This window comes from Schistocerca serialis, chromosome 12 (assembly GCF_023864345.2).
Source record: "Schistocerca serialis cubense isolate TAMUIC-IGC-003099 chromosome 12, iqSchSeri2.2, whole genome shotgun sequence".
Taxonomy (NCBI): Eukaryota; Metazoa; Arthropoda; class Insecta; order Orthoptera; family Acrididae; genus Schistocerca; species Schistocerca serialis.
The window spans coordinates 175738150-175757037 of record NC_064649.1 but is presented as its reverse complement, the minus strand read 5'-3'; positions in this window follow the sequence as shown (position 1 = coordinate 175757037).

Sequence of the window (18888 nt, the reverse complement as noted above, 5' to 3'; positions counted from 1 at the left end):
GGAATTAAATACAAAAGGCGCAAGGCCGAATTAAGTACAAGAAGACTGACTCTTCTAACTGTCTATTTTAGAACCAATCCTGTGACACTAGTTATAGACTCCGATACTTCACTCCAGGTTTACTGTATCCCTTGGATCTTCTTATTGTCAATGAAACACAGAAATTGCATCGGAATTAAATACAAAAAGCACAATGCCGACTTAAGTAAAAGAAGTCTGACTCTTCTTACTGTCTATGATTTGAACCATTCCTGTGACACTAGTTATAGATTCCGATGCTTCACTTTAGGATTACTGTATCCCTCTGACCTTCGTATTGACGATGAAACACAGATATTGCATCGGAATTAAATACAAAATGCACAATGCCGACTTAAGTACAAGAAGTCTGACTCTTCTTACTATCTATGTTTTGAGCAATCCCTGTGACACTAGTTATAGATTCCGATGCTACACACCAGGTTTACTGTATCCCTTGGTCCTTCTTATTGACGATGAAACACAGAAATTGCATCGGAATTAAATACAAAACGCAAAATTCCGACTTATGTACAAGAAGACTGAATCTTCTTACTGACTATGTTTTGATCCATACCTGTGACACTAGTTATAAATTCCGATGCTTCACTTCAGGTTTTCTGTATCCCTTGTATCTTCTTATTGTCGATGAAACACAGAAATAGCATCGGAATTAAATACAAAAGGCACAATGCCGAATTAAGTACAAGAAGACTGACTCTTCTTACTGTCTATGTTTTGATCCATTCCTGTGACACCAGTTATAGATTCCGATACTTCATTCCAGGTTTACTGTATCCCTTGGACCTTCTTATTGACGATTAAACACAGAAATTGCATCGGAATTAAATACAAAAGGCACAATGCCGACTTAAGTACAAGATGACTGACTCTTCTTACTGACTTTGTTTTGAACCATTCTTGTGACACTAGTTATAGATTCCGATGCTTCACTTCACGTGCACTGTATCCCTTGGACCTTCTTATTGACGATGAAACACAGAAATTGCATCGGAATTAAATAGAAAAGGCACAGTGCCGACTTCAGTACAAGAAGACTGACTCTTCCTACTGTAAATGTTTTGAACCATTCCTGTGCCACTAGTTATAGATTCCGATGTTTCAGTTAAGGTTTACTGTATCCCTCTGATCTTCTTATTGACGATGAAACACAGAAATTGCATCGGAATTAAATACAAAAGGCACAATGCCGACTTAAGTACATGAAGACTGACTCTTCTTAGTGTCTATGATTTGAACCATTCCTGTGACACTAGTTATAGATTCCGATGCTTCACTTCAGGTTTACCGTATCCCTTGGACCTTCTTATCGACGATGAAACACAGAAATTGCATCGGAATTAAACACAAAAGGCACAATGCCGACTTAAGTACAAGAAGACTGACTCTTCCTACTGTAAATGTTTTGAACCATTCCTGTGACACTAGTTATAGATTCCGATGCACACTTCAGGTTTACTGTATCCCTATGACCTTCCAATTGCCGATTAAACACAGAAATTTCATCGGAATTAAATACAAAAGGCACAATGCCGACTTAAGTACAAGAAGACTGACTCTTCCTACTGTCTATGTTTTGAACATTCCTGTGACACTAGTTATAGATTCCGTTGCTTCAATTCAGGTTTACTGTATCCCTCTGATCTTCTTACTGACGATGAAACACAGAAATTGCATCGGAATTAAATACAAAAAGCACAATGCCGACTTAAGTACAAGAAGACTGACTCTTCCTACTGTAAATGTTTTGAACCATTCCTGTGACACTAGTTATAGATTCTGATGATTCAGTTCAGGTTTACTGTATCCCTCTGACTTCTTATTGACGATGAAACACAGAAATTGCATCGGAATTAAATACAAAAGGCACAATGCCAACTTAAGTACATGAAGACTGACTCTTCTTAGTGTCTATGTTTTGAACCATTCCTGTGACACTAGTTATAGATTCCGATGCTTCACTTCAGGTTTACCGTATCCCTTGGACCTTCTTATCGACGATGAAACACAGAAATTGCATCGGAATTAAACACAAAAGGCACAATGCCGACTTAAGTACAAAAAGACTGACTCTTCTTACTGACTATGTTTTTAACCATTCCTGTGACACTAGTTATAGAGTCCGATGCTCACTTCAGGTTTACTGTATCCCTCTGACCATCTTATTGACGATGAAGCATAGAAATTGCGTCGGAATTAAATACAAAAGGCACAATGCCGACTTAAGTAAAAGAAGTCTGACTCTTCTTACAGTCTATGTTTTGAACCTTTCCTGTGACACTAGGTATTGATTCCGATGCTGCACTTCAGGTTTACTGTATCCCTATGACCTTCCAATTGCCGATTAAACACAGAAATTTCATCGGAATTAAATACAAAAGGCACAATGACGACTTAAGTACAAGAAGACTGACTCTTCCTACTGTCTATGTTTTGATCATTCCTGTGACACTAGTTATAGATTCCGATGCTTCAATTCAGGTTTACTGTATCCCTCTGATCTTCTTATTGACGATGAAACAAAGAGATTGCATCGGAATTAAATACAAAAGGCACAATTCCGAATTAAGTACAAGAAGACTGACTCTTCTAACTGTCTATTTCAGAACCAATCCTGTGACACTAGCTATAGACTCCGATGCTTCACTCCAGGTTTACTGTATCCCTTGGACCCTCTTACTGTCAATGAAACACAGAAATTGCATCGGAATTAAATACAAAAGGCTCAATGCCGACTTAAGTACAAGAAGAATGACTCTTCCTACTGTCTATGTTTGAAATATTCCTGTGACACTAGTAATACATTCCGATGCTACACTTCAGGTTTTCTGTATCCCTTGGACCTTCTTATTGACGATGAAACACAGAAATTGCATCGGAATAAAACACAAAAGGCACAATGTCGACTTAAGTACAAGAAGACTGACACTTCTTACAGTCTATGTTTTGAACCTTTCCTGTGACACTAGTTATTGATTCCGATGCTTCACTTCAGGTTTACTGTATCCCTCTGACCTTCCAATTGCCGATTAAACACAGAAATTTCATCGGAATTAAATACAAAAGGCACAATGCCGACTTAAGTATAAGAAGTCTGACTCTTCTTACTGTCTATGACTTGAACCATTCCTGTGACACTAGTTATAGATTCCGATGCTTCACACCAGGTTTACTGTATCCCTTGGACCTTCGTATTGGCGATGAAACAAAGAAATTGCATCCGAATTTAATAGAAAATGCACAATGATGACTTAAGTACAAGAAGACTGACTATTCTTACTGACTATGCTTTCAACCATTCCTGTGACACTAGTTATAGATTCCGATGCTTCACTTTAGGATTAGTGTATCCCTCTGACCTTCTTATTGACGATGAAACATAGATATTGCATCGGAATTTAATACAAAAGGCACAATGCCGACTTAAGTACAAGAAGACTGACATTTCTTACAGTCTATGTTTTGAACCTTTCCTGTGACACTAGTTATTGATTCCGATGCTTCACTTCAGGTTTACTGTATCCCTCTGACCTTCCAATTGCCGATTAAAGACAGATATTTCATCGGAATTAAATACAAAAGGCACAATTCCGACTTAAGTACAAGAAGACTGACTCTTCCTGCTGTCAATGTTTTGAACCATTCCTGTGACACTAGTTATAGATTCCATTGCTTCACTACAGGTTTACTGTATCCCTCTGATCTTCTTATTGACGATGAAACATAGAAATTGCATCGGAATTAAATACAAAAGGCTCAATGCTGACTTAAGTACAAGAAGACTGACTCTTCTTACTGTCTATGTTTGAAATATTCCTGTGACACTAGTTATAGATTCCGATGCTACACTTCAGGTTTTCTGTATCCCTTGGACCTTCTTATTGACGATGAAACACAGAAATTGCATCGGAATAAAACACAAAAGGCACAATGTCGACTTAAGTACAAGAAGACTGATACTTCTTACAGTCTATGTTTTGAACCTTTCCTGTGACACTAGTTATTGATTCCGATGCTTCACTTCAGGTTTACTGTATCCCTCTGACCTTCCAATTGCCGATGAAACACAGAAATTTCATCGGAATTAAATACAAAAGGCACAATGCCGACTTAAGTACAAGAAGACTGACTCTTCCTACTGTCTATGTTTTGACCATTCCTGTGACACTAGTTATAGATTCCGTTGCTTCAATTCAGGTTTACTGTATCCCTCTGATCTTCTTATTGACGATGAAACACAGAGATTGCATCGGAATTAAATACACTAGGCGCAATGCCGAATTAAGTACAAGAAGACTGACTCTTCTTACAGTCTATGTTTTGAACCTTTCCTGTGACACTAGGTATTCATTCCGATGCTGCACTTCAGGTTTACTGTATCCCTATGACCTTCCAATTGCCGATTAAACACAGAAATTTCATCGGAATGAAATACAATTGGCACAATGCCGACTTAAGTACAAGAAGACTGACTCTTCCTACTGTCTATGTTTTGATCATACCTGTGACACTAGTGTTAGATTCCGATGCTTCAATTCAGGTTTACTGTTTCCCTCTGATCTTCTTATTGACGATGAAACACAGAGATTGCATCGGAATTAAATACAAAAGGCACAATGCCGAATTAAGTACAAGAAGACTGACTCTTCTAACTGTCTATTTTAGAACCAATCCTGTGACACTAGTTATAGACTCCGATGCTTCACTCCAGGTTTACTGTATCCCTTGGACCCTCTTACTGTCAATGAAACACAGAAATTGCATCGGAATTAAATACAAAAGTCACAATGCCGACTTAAGTATAAGAAGTCTGACTCTCCTTACTGTCTATGACTTGAACCATTCCTGTGACACTAGTTATAGACTCCGATGCTTGACACCAGGTTTACTGTATCCCTTGGACCTTCGTATTGGCGATGAAACACAGAAGTTGCATCCGAATTAAATAGAATATGCACAATGATGACTTAAGTACAAGAAGACTGACTATTCTTACTGACTATGCTTTCAACCATTCCTGTGACACTAGTTATAGATTCCGATGCTTTACTTTAGGATTACTGTATCCCTCTGACCTTCTTATTGACGATGAAACACAGATATTGCATCGGAATTAAATACAAAAGGCACAATGCCGACTTAAGTACAAGAAGACTGACACTTCTTACAGTCTATGTTTTGAACCTTTCCTGTGACACTAGTTATTGATTCCGATGCTTCAGTTCAGGTTTACTGTATCCCTCTGACCTTCCAATTGCCGATTAAACACAGATATTTCATCGAAATTAAATACAAAAGGCACTATGCCGACTTAAGTACAAGAAGTCTGACTCTTCCTACTGTCTATGTTTTGACCATTCCCGTGACACTAGTTATATATTCAGTTGCTTCAATTCAGGTTTACTGTATCCCTCTGATCTTCTTATTGACGATGAAACACAGAGATTGCATCGGAATTAAATACAAAAGGCACAATGCCGAATTAAGTAAAAGAAGACTGACTCTTCTAACTGTCTATTTTAGAACCAATGCTGTGAAACTAGTTATAGACTCCGATGCTTCACTTCAGGTTTACTGTATCCCTCTGACCTTCCAATTGCCGATAAAACACAGAAATTTCATCGGAATTAAATACAAAAGGCACAATGCCGACTTAAGTACAAGAAGACTGACTCTTCCTACTGTCTATGTTTTGACCATTCCTGTGACACTAGTTATAGATTCCGTTGCTTCAATTCAGGTTTACTGTATCCCTCTGATCTTCTTATTGACGATGAAACACAGAGATTGCATCGGAATTAAATACAAAAGGCGCAATGCCGAATTAAGTACAAGAAGACTGACTCTTCTAACTGTCTATTTTAGAACCAAACTTGTGACACTAGTTATAGACTCCGATACTTCACTCCAGGTTTACTGTATCCCTTGGACCTTCTTATTGTCAATGAAACACAGAAATTGCATCGGAATTAAATACAAAAGGCACAATGCCGATTACGTAAAAGAAGTCTGACTCTTCTTACTGTCTATGATTTGAACCATTCCTGTGTCACTAGTTATAGATTCCGATGCTTCACTTTAGGATTACTGTATCCCTCTGACCTTCTTATTGACGATGAAACACAGATATTGCATCGGAATTAAATACAAAATGCAGAATGCCGACTAAAGTACAAGAAGTCTGACTCTTCTTACTGTCTATGATTTGAACCATTCCTGTGACACTAGTTATAGATTCCGATGCTTCACTTTAGGATTACTGTATCCCTCTGACCTTCTTATTGATGATGAAACACAGATATTGCATCGGAATTAAATACAAAATGCACGATGCCGTCTTAAGTACAAGAAGTCTGACTCTTCTTACTGTCTATGTTTTGAACAATCCCTGTGACACTAGTTATAGATTCCGATGCTACACACCAGGTTTACTGTATCCCTTGGTCCTTCTTATTGACGATGAAACACAGAAATTGCATCGGAATTAAATACAAAAGGCGAAATTCCGACTTAAGTACAAGAAGACTGAATCTTCTTACTGACTATGTTTTGATCCATTCCTGTGACACTAGTTATAAATTCCGATGCTTCACTTTAGGTTTTCTGTATCCCTTGTTTCTTCTTATTGACGATGAAACACAGAAATAGCATCGGAATTAAATACAAAAAGCACAATGCCGAAGTAAGTACAAGAAGACTGACTCTTCTTACTGTCTATGTTTTGATCCATTCCTGTGACACTAGTTATAGATTCCTATACTTCATTCCAGGTTTACTGTATCCCTTGGACCTTCTTATTGACGATGAAACACAGAAATTGCATGGGAATTAAATACAAAAGGCACAATGCCGACTTAAGTACAAGAAGACTGACTCTTCTTACTGACTATGTTTTGAACCATTCTTGTGACACTAGTTATAGATTCCGATGCTTCACTTCACGTGCACTGTATCCCTTGGGCCTTCTTATTGACGATGAAACACAGAAATTGCATCGGAAATAAATAGAAAAGGCACAATGCCGACTTAAGTACAAGAAGACTGACTCTTCCTACTGTAAATGTTTTGAACCATTCCTGTGACACTAGTTATAGATTCCGATGCTTCAGTTAAGGTTTACTGTATCCCTCTGATTTTCTTATTGACGATGAAACACAGAAATTGCATCGGAATTAAATACAAAAGGCACAATGCCGACTTAAGTACATGAAGACTGACTCGTCTTAGTGTCTATGTTTTGAACCATTCCTGTGACACTAGTTATAGATTCCGATGCTTCACTTCAGGTTTACCGTATCCCTTGGACCTTCTTATCGACGATGAAACACAGAAATTGCATCGGAATTAAACACAAAAGGCACAATGCCGACTTAAGTACAAGAAGACTGACTCTTCCTACTGTAAATGTTTTGAACCATTCCTGTGACACTAGTTATAGATTCCGATGCACACTTCAGGTTTACTGTATCCCTATGACCTTCCAATTGCCGATTAAACACAGAAACTTCATTGGAATTAAATACAAAAGGCACAATGCCGACTTAAGTACAAGAAGACTGACTCTTCCTACTGTCTATGTTTTGACCATTCCTGTGACACTAGTTATAGATTCCGTTGCTTCAATTCAGGTTTACTGTATCCCTCTGATCTTCTTATTGACGATGAAACACAGAAATTGCATCGGAAATAAATACAAAAGGCCCAATGCCGACTTTAGTACAAGAAGACTGACTCTTCCTACTGTAAATGTTTTGAACCATTCCTGTGACACTAGTTATAGATTCCGATGCTCACTTCAGGTTTACTGTATCCCTCTGACCATCTTATTGACGATGAAGCATAGAAATTGCATCGGAATTAAATACAAAAGGCACAATGCCGACTTAAGTAAAAGAAGTCTGACTCTTCTTACAGTCTATGTTTTGAACCTTTCCTGTGACACTAGGTATTGATTCCGATGCTGCACTTCAGGTTTACTGTATCCCTATGACCTTCCAATTGCCGATTAAACACAGAAATTTCATCGGAATTAAATACAAAAGGCACAATGCCGACTTAAGTACAAGAAGACTGACTCTTCCTACTGTCTATGTTTTGATCATTCCTGTGACACTAGTTATAGATTCCGATGCTTCAATTCAGGTTTACTGTATCCCTCTGATCTTCTTATTGACGATGAAACACAGAGATTGCATCGGAATTAAATACAAAAGGCACAATGCCGAATTAAGTAAAAGAAGACTGACTCTTCTAACTGTCTATTTTAAAACCAATCCTGTGACAGTAGTTATAGACTCCGATGCTTCACTCCAGGTTTACTTTATCCCTTGGACCCTCTTATTGTTAATGAAACACAGAAATTGCATCGGAATTAAATACAAAAGGCACAATGCCAACTTAAGTAAAAGAAGTCTGACTCTTCTTACTGTCTATGACTTGAACCATTCCTGTGACACTAGTTATAGATTCCGATGCTTCACACCAGGTTTACTGTATCCCTTGGACCTTCGTATTGACGATGAAACACAGAAACTGCATCCGAATTAAATAGAAAATGCACAATGATGACTTATGTACAAGAAGACTGACTATTCTTACTGACTATGCTTTCAACCATTCCTGTGACACTAGTTATAGATTCCGATGCTTTACTTTAGGATTACTGTATCCCTCTGACCTTCTTATTGACGATGAAACACAGATATTGCATCGGAATTAAATACAAAACGCACAATGCCGACTTAAGTACAAGAAGACTGACACTTCTTACAGTCTATGTTTTGAACCTTTCCTGTGACACTAGTTATTGATTCCGATGCTTCACTTCAGGTTTACTGTATCCCTCTGACCTTCCAATTGCCGATTAAACACAGATATTTCATCGGAATTAAATACAAAAGGCACAATACCGACTTAAGTACAAGAAGACTGACTCTTCCTACTGTCTATGTTTTGACCATTCCTGTGACACTAGTTATAGATTCAGTTGCTTCAATTCAGGATTACTGTAACCCTCTGATCTTCTTATTGACGATGAAACACAGAGATTGCATCGGAATTAAATACAAAAGGCACATGCCGAATTAAGTAAAAGAAGACTGACTCTTCTAACTGTCTATTTTAGAACCAATCCTGTGAAACTAGTTATAGACTCCGATGCTTCACTCCAGGTTTACTGTATCCCTTGGACCTTCTTATTTTCAATGAAACACAGAAATTGCATCGGAATTAAATACAAAAGGCACAATGCCGACTTAAGTAAAAGATGTCTGACTCTTCTTACTGTCTATGATTTGAACCATTCCTGTGACACTAGTTATAGATTCCGATGCTTCACTTTAGGATTACTGTATCCCTCTGACCTTCTTATTGACGATGAAACAGAGATATTGAATCGGAATTAAATACAAAATGCACAATGCCGTCTTAAGTACAAGAAGTCTGACTCTTCTTACTGTCTATGTTTTGAACAATCCCTGTGACACTAGTTATAGATTCCGATGCTACACACCAGGTTTACTGTATCCCTTGGTCCTTCTTATTGACGATGAAACACAGAAATTGCATCGGAATTAAATACAAAAGGCAAAATTCCGACTTAAGTACAAGAAGACTGAATCTTCTTACTGACTATGTTTTGATCCATTCCTGTGACACTAGTTATAAATTCCGATGCTTCACTTCAGGTTTATAGTATCCCTTGTATCTTCTTATTGACGATGAAACACAGAAATAGCATCGGAATTAAATACAAAAGGCACAATGCCGAATTAAGTACAAGAAGACTGACTCTTCTCACTGTCTATGTTTTGATCCATTCCTGTGACACTAGTTATAGATTCCGGTGCTTCACTCCAGGTTTACTGCTGCCCTTGGACCGTCTTATTGACGATAAAACACAGGAATTGCATCATAATTAAAAAGAAAAGGCACAATGTCGACTTAAGTAAAAGAAGTCTGACTCTTCTTACTGTCTATGATTTGAACCATTCCTGTGACACTAGTTATAGATTCCGATGTTTCACTTTAGGATTACTGTATCCCTCTGACCCTCTTATTGACGATGAAACACAGATATTGCATCGGAATTGAATACAAATGGCACCATGCCGACTTAAGTACAAGAAGACTGACTCTTCTTACTGTCTATGTTTTGAACCATTCCTGTGACACTAGTTATAGATTCCGATGCTTCACTCAAGGTTTACTGTATCTCTTCGACCTTCTTGTTGACTATGAAACACAGAAATTGCATCGGAATTAAATACAAATGGCACAATGCCGACGTAGGGACTAGAAGACTGACTCTTCTTGCTGACTATGTTTTGAACCATCCATTGACACTAGTTATGGATTCCGATGCTTCACTGCCGGTTTACTGTATCCGTTGGACCTTCTTATTGACGATGAAACACAGAAATTGCATCGGAATTAAATAGGAAAGGAACAATGAGGACTTAAGTACAAGAAGACTGACTCTTCTTACGGACTATGTTTTGAACCACTCCTGTGACACTAGTTATAGATTCCGATGCTTCACTTCAGGTTTATTGTATCACTCTGACCTTATTATTGACGATGAAACACAGAAATTGCATCGGAATTAACTAGAAAATGCACAATGTCGACTTAAGTACACGAACACTGACTCTTCTTACTGTTTATATTTTGAACCAATCCTGTGACACTAGTTATAGATTCCGATGCTTCACTCCAGGTTTACTGTATCCCTTGGACCTTCTTATTGACGATGAAACACAGATATTGATAGGAATTAAATAGAAAAGGCACAATGCCGACTTAAGTACAAGAAGACTGACACTTCTTACTGTTTAAGTTTTGAACCTTTCCTGTGACACTAGTTTTTGATTCCGATGCTTCACTTCAGGTTTACTGTATCCCTCTGACCTTCCTATTGCCGATGAAACACAAAAATTTCATCGGAATTAAATACAAATGGCACAATGCCGACTTAAGTAAAAGAAGACTGACTCTTCCTACTGTCTATGTTTTGACCATTCCTGTGACACTAGTTACAGATTCCGATGCTTCAATTCAGGTTTACTGTATCCCTCTGACCTTCTTATTGACGATGAAACACAGAAATTGCATCGGAATTAAATACAAAAGGCACAATGCCGACTTAACTACAAGAGGACTGACTCTTCTGACTGACTATGTTTTGAACCATTCTTGTGACACTAGTTATAGATTCCGATGGTTTACTCCAGATTTACTGTTTCCCTTGGACCTTCTTATTGACATAGAAACACAGAAATTGCATCGGAATTAAATACAAAAGGCACAATGCCGACTTTAGTTCAAGAAGACTGACTCTTCTTACTGTCTATGTTTTGAACCATTCCGGTGACCCTAGTCATAGATTCCGATGCTTCACTTCAGGTTTACTGTATCCCTCAGACGTTCCTATTGACGATGAAACACAGAAATTGCATCGGAATTAAATATAAAAGGCACAATGCCAACTTAAGTACAAGAAGACTGACTCCTCCAATTGTCTATGTTTTGACCATTCCTGTGACACTAGTTATAGATTCCGAAGCTTCACTTCAGGTTTACTGTATCCCTCTGACCTTCTTATTGACGGTGAAACACAGAAATTGCATCGAACTTAATTACAAAAGGCACAATGCCGACTTAACTACAAGAAGACTGACACTTCTTACTGACTATGTTTTGAACCATTCTTGTGACTCTAGTTATAGATTCCGATGCTTCACTCCAGGTTTACTGTATCCCTTGGACCTTCTTATTGACAATGAAACACAGAAATTGCATCGGAATTAAATACAAAAGGCACAATGCCGACTTTAGTTCAAGAAGACTGACTCTCCTACTGTCTATGTTTTGAACCATTCCTGTGACTCTAGTTATAGATTCCGATGCTTCACTTCAGGTTTACTGTATCCCTCTGACCTTCTTATTGACGATGGATCACAGAAATTGCATCGGAATTAAATACAAAAGGCACAATGCCGACTTAAGTACAAGATGACTGACTCTTCTTACTGTCTATGTTTTGAACCATTCCTGTGACACTACTTATAGATTCCGATGCTTCAATTCAGGTCTACTGTATCCCTTGGACCTTCTTATAGACGATGAAACACAGAAATTGCATCGGAATTAATTACAAATGGCACAATGCCGACTTAAGTACAAGCAGACTGACTCTTCTCACTGACTATGTTTTGAACCATTCCTGTGACACTAGTTATAGATTCCGATGCTTCACTTCAGGTTTACTGTATCCCTTGGACCTTCTTATTGACCAAGAAACACAGAAATTGCATCGGAATTAAATAGAAAGGCACAATGCCGACTTAAGTACAAGAAGACTGAGTCTTCTTACTGTCTATACTTTGAACCATTCCTGTGACACTAGTTATAGATTCCGATGCTCACTTCAGGTTTACTGAATCCCTCTGTCCATCTTATTGACGATGAAACACTGAAATTGCATCGGAATTAAATACAAAATGCACAATGCCGACTTAAGTACAAGAGGACTGACCCCTTTTACTGACTATGTTTTGAACCAGTCCTGTGACACTAGTTATAGATTCAGATGCTTCACTTCAGGTTTACTGTATACCTCTGACCTTCTTATTGACGATGAAACACAGAAATTGCATCGGAATTAATAAAAAAGGCACAATGCCGACTTAAGTACAAGTCGACTGACTTTTCTAACTGTCTATGTTTTGAACCATTGCTGTGAGACTAGTTATAGATTCAGATGCTTCACTTAAGGATAACTGTATCCCTTGGACCTTCTTATTGACGATGAAACACAGAAATTGCATCGGAATTAAATACAAAGGCACAATGCCGACTTAAGTACAAGAAGACTGACTCTTCCTACTGTCTATGTCTTGAACCATTCCTGTGACACTAGTTATAGATTCCGATGATTCACTTCAGGTTTTCTGTATCCCTTGGACCTTCTTATTGACGATGAAACACAGAAATTGCATCGGAGTTAAATACAAAAGTGAATATGCCGACTTAAGTAGAAGAAGACTGACTCTTCCAACTGTCTATGTTTTGAACCATTCCTGTGACACTAGTTATAGATTGCGATGCTTCACTTCAAGTTTACTGTATCCCTTGCATCTTCTTATTGACGATGAAACACTCAAATTGCATCGGAATTAAATACAAAGGCACAATGCCGACTTAAGTACATAAAGACCGACTCATCCTACTGACTATGTTTTGAACCATTCCTGTAACACTAGTTGTTGATTCCGATGTTTCACTTGAGGTTTACTGTATCCTTTGGACCTACTTATTGACGATGAAACACTGAAATTGCACCGGAATTAAATACAAAAGGCACAATGCCGACTTAAGTACAAGAAGACTGACTCTTCCTACTGTCTATGTTTTGAACGATTCCTGTGACACTAGTTATAGATTCCGATGCTTCACTTCAGGTTTACTGTATACCTTGGACCTTCTTATTGACGATGAAACACAGAAATTGCATCGGAATTAAATACAAAAGGCACAATGCGACTGAAGTACAAGAAGACTGCCTCTTCCTACTGTCTATGTTTTGAACCATTCCTGTGACACTAGTTATAGATTCCGATGCTTCGCTTCAGGTGTACTGTATACCTTGGACCTTCTTATTGACGATGAAACACAGTAATTGCATCGGAATTAAATACAAAAGTCACAATGCGACTCTTCCTACTGTCTATGTTTTGAAACATTCCTGTGACACTAGTTATAGATTCCGATGCTTCACTTCAGGTGCACTGTATCCCTTGGACCTTCTTATTGACGATGAAACACAGAAATTGCATCGGAATTAAATACAAAAGGCACAATGCCGACTTAAGTACAAGAAGACTGACTTTTCCTTCTGTAAATGTTTTGAACCATTCCTGTGACACTAGTTATAGATTCCGATGCTTCACTTCAGGTTTACTGTATCCCTCTGATCTTCTTATTGACGATGAAACACAGAAATTGCATCGGAATTAAATAGAAAAGGCACAATGTCGACTTAAGTACAAGAAGACTGACTCTTCTCACTCTCTATGTTTTGAACCGTTCCTGTGACACTAGTTATAGATTCCGATGCTTCTCTCCAGGTTTACTGTATCCTTTGGACCTTCTTATTGACGATGAATCACAGAAATTGCATCGGAATTAAATAGAAAAGACACAATGCCGACTTAGGTACAAGATGACTGACTCTTCTTACTGACTATGTTTTGAACGATTCCTGTGACACTAGTTACAGATTCCGATGCTTCACTTCAGGTTTACTGTATACCTTGGACCTTCTTATTGACGATGAAACACAGAAATTGCATCGGAATTAAATACAAAAGGCACAATGCGACTGAAGTACAAGAAGACTGACTCTTCCTACTGTCTATGTTTTGAACCATTCCTGTGACACTAGTTATAGATTCCGATGCTTCACTTCAGGTTTACTGTATACCTTGGACCTTCTTATTGACGATGAAACACAGTAATTGCATCGGAATTAAATACAAAAGTCACAATGCGACTCTTCCAACAGTCTATGCTTTGAACCATTCCTGTGACACTAGTTATAGATTCCGATGCTTCACTTCAGGTGCACTGTATCCCCTGGACCTTCTTATAGACGATGAAACACAGAAATTGCATCGGAATTAAATACAAAAGGCACAAAGCCGACTTAAGTACAAGAAGACTGACTCTTCCTACTGTAAATGTTTTGAACCATTCCTGTGACACTAGTTATAGATTCCGATGCTTCACTTCAGGTTTACTGTATCCCTCTGATCTTCTTATTGACGATGAAGCACAGAAATTGCATCGGAATTAAATAAAAAAGGCACAATGCCGACTTAAGTACAAGAAGACTGACTCTTCTTAGTGTCTATCTATTGAACCATTCCTGTGACACTAGTTATAGATTCCGATGCTTCACTTCAGGTTTACCGTATCCCTTGGACCTTCTTATTGACGATGAAACACAGAAATTGCATCGGAATTAAACACAAAAGGCACAATGCCGACTTAAGTACAAAAAGACTGACTCTTCTTACTGACTATGTTTTGAACCATTCCTGTGACACTAGTTATAGATTCCGATGCTCACTTCAGGTTTACTGTATCCCTCTGACCATCTTATTGACGATGAAACACAGAAATAGCATCGGAATTAAATACCAAAGGCACAATGCCGACGTAAGTACAAGAAGTCTGACCCTTTTTACTGACTATGTTTTGAACCATTCCTGTGACACTAGTTATAGATTCGGATGCTTCAGTTCCGGTTTACTGTATCCCTTGACCTTCTTATTGACGATGAAACACAGAAATTGCATCGGAATTAAATACAAAAAGCACAATGCCGACTTAAGTACAAGAAGACTGACTCTTCCTACTGTCTATGTTTTGAACCATTCCTGTGACACTAGTTATAGATTCCGATGCTTCACTTGAGGTTTACTGTTTCCCTTGGATCTGCGTATTGACGATGAAACACAGAAATTGCATCGGAATTAAATACATAAGGCACAATGCCGGCCTAGACACAAGAAGACTGACTCTTCTTACTGACTTTGTTTTGAACCATTCCTGTGACACTAGTTATAGATTCCGATGCTTCACTTCAGGTTTACTGTATCCCTTGGACCTTCTTATTGACGATGAAACACAGTAATTGCATCGGAATTAAATACAAAAGGCACAATGCCGACTTAAGTACAAGAAGACTGACTCTTCCTACTGTCTATATTTTGAACCATTCATGTGACACTAGTTATAGATTCCGATGCTTCACTTCAGGTTTACTGTATCCCTTGGATCTTCTTATTGACGATGAAACACAGAAATTGCATCGGAATTAAATACAAAAATCACAATGCTGACTTAAGTACATGAAGACCGACTCTCCCTACTGACTATGTTTTGAACCATTCCTCTGACACTAGTTATAGATACCGATGCTTCACTTGAGATTTACTGTATCCCTCTGACCTTCTTATTGACGATGAAACCCAGAAATTGCATCGAAATTAAATACAAAAGGCACAATGCCGACTTATGTACAAGAAGACTGACTCTTCGTACTGTCTATGTTTTGAACCATTCCTGTGACACTAGTTATAGATTCCGATGCTTCACTTCAGGTCTACTGTATCCCTCTGACCTTCTTATTGACGATGAAACACAGAAATTGCATCGGAATTAAATACAAAAGGCACAATGCCGACTTAACTAAAAGAAGACTGACTCTTCTTACTGACTATGTTTTGAACCATTCTTGTGACACTAGTTATGGATTCCGATGCTTCACTTCAGGTTTACTGTATCCCTTGGACCTTCTTATTGACGATGAAACACAGTAATTGCATCGGAATTAAATACAAAAGGCACAATGCCGAGTTAAGTACATGAAGTCTGACTCTTCTTACTGTCTATGTTTTGAACCATTCCTGTGACACTAGTTATAGATTCCGATGCTACAATTCAGGTCTACTGTATTCCTTGGACCTTCTTATTGACGATGAAACACCCAAAATGCATCGGAATTATATACAAAAGGCACAATGCCGACTTAAGTACAAGAAGACTGACTCTTCATACTGTCTATGTTTAAAACCATTCCTGTGACACTAGTTATAGATTCCGATGCTTCACTCCAGGTTTACTGTATCCCTCGGACCTTCTTATTGACAATGAAAAACAGAAATTGGATCGGAATTAAATACAAAATTCACAATGCTGACTTAAGTACAAGAAGACTGACTCTTCTTACTGACTATGTTTTGAACCATTCCTGTGACACTAGTTTTAGATTCCGATGCTTCACTTCAGGTTTACTGTATCCCTAGGACCTTCTTATTGACGATGAATCACAGAAATTGCATCGGAATTAAATACAAAAGGCACAATGCGACTGAAGTACAAGAAGACTGACTCTTCCTACTGTCTATGTTTTGAACCATTCCTGTGACACTAGTTATAGATTCCGATGCTTCACTTCAGGTTTACTGTATACCTTGGACCTTCTTATTGACGATGAAACACAGTAATTGCATCGGAATTAAATACAAAAGTCACAATGCGACTCTTCCTACTGTCTATGTTTTGAAACATTCTTGTGACACTAGTTATAGATTCCGATGCTTCACTTCAAGTGCACTGTATCCCCTGGACCTTCTTATTGACGATGAAACACAGAAATTGCATCGGAATTAAATACAAAAGGCACAATGCCGACTTAAGTACAAGAAGACTGACTCTTCCTTCTGTAAATGTTTTGAACCATTCCTGTGACACTAGTTATACATTCCGATGCTTCACTTGAGGTTTACTGTTTCCCTTGGATCTTCTTATTGACGATGAAACACAGAAACTGCATCGGAATTAAATACAAAAGGAACAATGCCGGCCTAAACACAAGAAGACTGACTCTTCTTACTGACTTTGCTTTGAACCATTCCTGTGACACTAGTTATAGATTCCGATGCTTCACTTCAGGTTTACTGTATCCCTAGGACCTTCTTATTGACGATGAATCACAGAAATTGCATCGGAATTAAATACAAAAGGCACAATGCGACTGAAGTACAAGAAGACTGACTCTTCCTACTGTCTATGTTTTGAACCATTCCTGTGACACTAGTTATAGATTCCGATGCTTCACTTCAGGTTTACTGTATACCTTGGACCTTCTTATTGACGATGAAACACAGTAATTGCATCGGAATTAAATACAAAAGTCACAATGCGACTCTTCCTACTGTCTATGTTTTGAAACATTCCTGTGACACTAGTTATAGATTCCGATGCTTCACTTCAGGTGCACTGTATCCCCTGGACCTTCTTATTGACGATGAAACACAGAAATTGCATCGGAATTAAATACAAAAGGCACAATGCCGACTTAAGTACAAGAAGACTGACTCTTCCTTCTGTAAATGTTTTGAACCATTCCTGTGACACCACTTATAGATTCCGATGCTTCACTTCAGGTTTACTGTCTCCCTCTGATCTTCTTATTGACGATGAAACACAGAAATTGCATCGGAATTAAATAGAAAAGGCACAATGTCGACTTAAGTACAAGAAGACTGACTCTTCTCACTCTCTATGCTTTGAACCGTTCCTGTGACACTAGTTATAGATTCCGATGCTTCACTCCAGGTTTACTGTATCCTTTGGACCTTCTTATTGACGATGAATCACAGAAATTGCATCGGAATTAAATAGAAAAGACACAATGCCGACTTAGGTACAAGAAGACTGACTCTTCTTACTGACTATGTTTTGAACGATTCCTGTGACACTAGTTACAGATTCCGATGCTTCACTTCAGGTTTACTGTATACCTTGGACCTTCTTATTGACGATGAAACACAGAAATTGCATCGGAATTAAATACAAAAGGCACAATGCGACTGAAGTACAAGAAGACTGACTCTTCCTACTGTCTATGCTTTGAACCATTCCTGTGACACTAGTTATAGATTCCGATGCTTCACTTCAGGTTTACTGTATACCTTGGACCTTCTTATTGACGATGAAACACAGTAATTGCATCGGAATTAAATACAAAAGTCACAATGCGACTCTTCCTACTGTCTATGTTTTGAACCATTCCTGTGACACTAGTTATAGATTCCGATGCTTCACTTCAGGTGCACTGTATCCCCTGGACCTTCTTATTGACGATGAAACACAGAAATTGCATCGGAATTAAATACAAAAGGCACAATGCCGTCTTAAGTACAAGAAGACTGACTCTTCCTACTGTAAATGTTTTGAACCATTCCTGTGACACTAGTTATAGATTCCGATGCTTCACTT